We start from the raw sequence: 5,370 nt of genomic DNA, 5'->3' as shown, positions 1-5,370 counted from the left end.
AAGGAAACTGTAAGACCTACAAATTGGATGCTGATCTTGTGTCGGGTTCACAGAGGACTCTGACCACAGGATGATGCTGTTTTTGTCTCTCTCTGGATGTTCGTGTGTGAAGGCATTTTGTTTTCGTGCCCCTGAATCATGCACTGTCTTTGATGTATCTGTTCAGTTTTCTTGGAGCCCAGTGTTGTATGAGACCCGAGTTGGTCTTGGAGGTGGCTTTTAGATATCCTCTGTGTGCTGTCCTGTCCACATGTATTACTGTGTTACGTATTCGTTTCTTGCTCCTTCTCTGACAGGCCTGCTGGCCCTCCATTTCTGTCCTATAGAAGCCCTCAGCAACATTTTCTGCTCACCTAGTGTGTTCTGTATACTAAGCTCAGTGCTTTACAAGTATTATCCTACAGCGACTCTCCGAGGTAAATACCACTGTCCTCATTTTACACGTGAGGAAATGAAGCCTTAGGGAGTTTAAGTATTTTGTCCAGGGTTCACCTTTCTGAAGAAGTAACCCACAGAGATAGGAGGCATGTGGGGCCAAGAAGAAAGACAGCATGACGTAGATTGAAATAATACAGAGGCTTTTGACTTAGAAATGTATACACATGGGTATTGGTGATTCTGGGCCCCGCTTGCTAAGAGGGGTCTGGTTTCTTGTCTGCCATCGAGCCAAAGGGTCTTGAGTATCCTCTGACTTGAACCCTCCTTGTCTCTTTGGGAAGAAACAATCACAGGTGTTTGAAAGTTAGAGGGCATTGCTTTGTGGGGTTTATCAGAGCCCCTACTTGCCTCTAGGGATGCAGTTCTTTTAGTGACCGGATGGTGCCAAATTGCTATGTTCTTTGCTTTCCAGGTGAGCAATTTGTTCCAAAGGTTAAGGGACCTAAGAAGGGTCTGTGTCCACAGCTTCACCAGCTCATGATTTGCTTCCCTCTCGGGCCTGCTTGCCTACCTGGGTAGCACAGGGCAGGTGGTGCTTTGGGCCAAAGACTCAAAGACAATTCTGATTATCTCTAAGGGAAACAGCAGCTGTTTTTCTGAGCCAGATCTCTAGATTGGGGTTTACACGGAATTCTTTCAAGGGCTACCATAAGTAAAGGCAGCGAAATACCTTAAAATAGGGCCCAGGAGCTTGTCTAAACGTATCCTAGCTCTGCCGTCTTTCCAAGTGGTATTACAAGAACAGTTTTTGTGGTGTTTTGTGTGTTTGTCTCTAACAGAAATGCCAAGGCTTTAAGATAAAGGTAGGTTGATAATGATTGACCTTGTTCTGCTCCTTTATTTGGATAAAAAAGAAAGAAGTTGGGGGGTCAGAACACAGTAGCCTGATTAATACCAGTCTGTTTTATCACACTGTTTGCCATTAGCTTATGCCAGTCCTCTTCTTGGGGATAAAGAGCCAAAATGTCACTGTGACCAAAAAATCTGTTACTTTCTCTCATTGGAGAGAGGTGATGGTGGGGCCTCCTGGTGTGGTGTTTCTCCCAGAGCCTGAGGGGGTGGCTCTGTGGGAGAAGTCCTGGGTGCTTGGCGTGCATCTCTAGAGGTGAGCCCCCATCTCCTTTCCCCCACATTTGGCTCCGTGTCCTGTTCTGGCCTGAATTTTCTTCAGCCTTGGACTTATTTCCCATGCTCTTCTCACTCCTGCCCCTCCACCTAGATGGTGGAGGATCTTGATATTTAGATAATAAATTGAAGTACCTTAGGTTTTTAGTATAAAAAGTGCTACCTGGTAATTGTGAAAAATAGAGATCCATGCTTATAATAAAAGCGGTCTCCCAGTCTTCATTTTCACATGGAGGAGTTGTGTTGGTCTACAGGAGTGATGCTTGACTTGTCTGAACACTTAAGAGTCCCGAGAACAAACTGAAATGTAAATACTTGGTACAGCTTAGAATTTTCTCCAGGATCAAATCACTTCAGCCTCCCCTGGTAGGATTGCTGATTATTTGGACTCGGATGCAGGAGATCCCTAGGCCACTCCCCAGCACGGGGCTGTCCCCTGATCGAATAACCTCCTCTATACCCACCTGAGCCAGTTAGCCTCCATTTGGTCCTTCCTTGGAGCCAGCCACATTATCAGGCCAGATTCTCTGCCTTCTGTCCAGTGATGCTCAGGGAGTATCTTAGCCAAGGGGAAGGCTGTAGCAATCTTCATGGGCTCTGCTGCCAGAAGCCCTATCTGTGGGTGAGGGTTAGTCTCTGATCTCTGCACCCCCAGTGACATCTTTATTTGAGATTCCAGGCTCTTGGTCTCTGGATTGAGAATATTTGACCAATGTCGTATGCGGCAGAGATAGGACAGGTGTCCCAGTCCGTTACTGCTGGCTAGCATTGCTGCCTTGCACCTTGACCTTCAAACAACTGAAAACCTCTGCCCCTCCATCAGGCCTCTGAAGCACCCAGAGGAGAGACATAGTGTGGTCTTGAAGGAGCACCCCTGCAGGGCGGGGCTCAGCCTGGAGCAGCCCCACTCCCGGAATGACCCTGCCTCATCCCTGTGAACACAGCATTGTCACTCAGATCAGCAGCCCATCGCTGAAGCTGTCCCTGCCCAGTCCTTCACAGCTGCACCTGTGTGCCCTTATGTCTTCTGGGCACGCTGCATTGTCCTCCTTCATTCTTCCGGAACTGGTCAAGGTCGGGGGGCTCACAGCTGGCGTGGCACTCTTGCTCCTGCCTGCCTCCACGCCCCACCTCATTCCGCCTGCCTTTCTGGATGTTGTTCATGGAGTTTATCCATCCGGGGATCCAGGGCTGCCTTTTCCAGGTCCCAGCCTCTCCTCCAGGGACCGACCCTTAGGTCATTAGAGTGGGCCAGGTACATGAACCGAACTTCAATGTGGACCCTGTGCGGTTTGGGGTGTGCAGTGGGGATGTGGTGGATGGGCTTCCCTTTTAGTGTTCCTGGACATGCCGTTATGGCCTAGGGGCTGGTCTGGGCCTGAGTGCAGAGTACCTCTAGGGGTCACTGTGGTCTGATGCCACACTGCAAGACTCCAGAGTTTGCAGTGACACTGTCCAATTCAGAACCTCCAGCTCTGTAAGCTGCGGAGGGTGCAGTTGGCTTCGGACCCCGGGCTCCAGGCTCTCAGGCCAGATGGAACAGCAGAGGCTGTCTTGTCCAGTGAGCCTCATGTTTGGCTCGTTATTAAGCCTAGCTGGCTTAATTTTCCCCAACTTTATTTTGAAAAATGTCCTTACAGACAAGTTGAAGGGAGAATTAAGAATACCCTCTCCCCTCAATATTTTGTCCCATTTGCTTTCTCTTTTTCTTGAACCATTTAAAGGTAATTCATTGGTTTTTAAAAAAAAAAGTTGTGGACATGACACTTTATTCTTTAATACTTTGGCCTGTATCACCTAAGAATAAAGACATTCCCCTATATTTCCAGAATACTGTTACCACATCTAAGAAAATTATCAAGAATTCAGCATCATCTAATGAACAATGTCTTAAGGTTTGCCTAGACTTTCCCCAAAAATCTTATACTTCTTTTGAATATCCAGGTCTCAGCCAAGGTTTGTGCCTTGTATCTTGTCATGTCTGGTCTCTGTTAATCTAGAACAGTCTGCCTGGTAGGCTTCAAAAAATACAGAGGTTCTCCAACCCCACCCTTGAAGATTTTGACTCAGTAGGTCAGATGTGAGGCTGAAATACATAATTTTTAAACAAGCAACACTGCTGATTCTGATGAGCCTCCAGGGTTTGGAGCTGGACCAAGCCCCAATTTGCTGCCACTCTCCACCAACACATATGTTCCCTAGACAGGAGTCCCCTGGAAAGGTGGGCTTTGAGCTCCTGAATATCAAGGGAGAACTTTCTTCCACCGCTTTGGGCCCCCAGGTACCCACTTTCCTTTATTATTGAGCTTCATAACACTAAGCTGAAACTTTCCCTGCAACTCACTCATCAATGACAGGCCCTAATGGCCATCCCAGGCTACAAAGAGCTGGCTGGCACCTGCTTTCACCTGATAGTACTTTAGAGATAGGAAGCTCATAAAGACATCAGGGCATCTCACTTAATGCTCAGGCATTCATGGATTTCAGACCTGCCACCATCATGATGTTATGTGGCCTTTATGGTGTGGCAGCCACGTCTGGGCAAAGCCTCAGATGCAGTGATAGCAGTGCTGAATTGAGTGCTCCCTTATTGGGGACACTCCACTATCTCACTGTACTGTTGATCCACGTGGAACTTGGTCTGGCTGACTGCTCCAGGTCATTTTCATGTGGTCTACTGTCAGGTCTCTTTCCCATCATGCACTCACACAGTCAATATTTGGAACACAAATGTGGGGTTATGTGTATGCCCTACTGTTAAGATTTCATTTTATTATAGTTTCTACCCATCTTACATGAGTTCACATTCTTGATGATCCTGATTTGGTCATCTGTCCCCCAGCTTCGAGATTGCAAGATCAGATAAACAAGGCTTCAACGTGTCTGTTAAAAACATTGAATGAGACAGAGCCATGGAAGAGCCCTTTGGTAAAAAATTCATTTTATGTGGCAACCTGCCTCACACACTCACCCAACAAGATTCATGTGATAATAATGTGCTCTGATACTTTCTAAGTTCAATTCTTTTCTAGTTCTTTTTAAAAAAGGAAACAACACTGAATTGGTTGCACAATGCAAAAATAAGTCTCTGTCACCATTTGCTCCTGAGTCACTCTGGGATAGTAAGAGTGCCTACTGTACCTCTGGGTGCGCACAGCATGGCTGGGCCAGCACTTGGGACACCCTCCCGGTGTACGGAGGCGCGCTTGGGTCCCCATCCCATCTTCCTACCGACTGGGCAGCCTCCTGCAACTGACCTCATTCGTCCTTCTAAATCAGGTTCCTCATCTGGGAACAGGTTGAGGATGACTGGCAGGATCCTTTGAGGATCGAATAAGCTAACAAGTACCTGAGCAAGCCCTCAATAAATGGTAGCCAGTTACTATGAATTCCTGTTATCGGCGACTACCAAAGACAATGTTTGTGTTGCCCCAAAACTCAGACCTTGAAATCTAGTTGGAGCCTTTGGTAGGGGAATAGCTCCGCCCTCACGAATGAGATTAATGCCCTTATGAGAGACCCCAGAGAGCTCCTTTGCCCCTCATTTGAGGACACTGCAGAATGGCCCAACCAGAAAGTGGCTCTCATCAGACACTGAATCTGCCAGCACCTTGATCTTGGACTCCCCAGCTTCCAGAACTGTGAGAAATTTCTTTTGTTTATAAGCCCCCCAAGTCTGTGGTATTTATTTTTTTTTAAAGATTTTATTTACTTAATTTGACAGAGACACAGCGAGAGAGGGAACACAAGCAGGGGGAGTGGCAGAGGGAGAAGCAGGCCTCCCGCCAAGCAGGGAGCCCGATGCAG

This window comes from Neomonachus schauinslandi, chromosome 1, assembly GCF_002201575.2.
Source record: "Neomonachus schauinslandi chromosome 1, ASM220157v2, whole genome shotgun sequence".
In the NCBI taxonomy this organism is placed as follows: domain Eukaryota; kingdom Metazoa; phylum Chordata; class Mammalia; order Carnivora; family Phocidae; genus Neomonachus; species Neomonachus schauinslandi.
The sequence above is the reverse complement of the archived record's forward strand: the minus strand, read 5'-3'. Positions refer to the sequence as shown.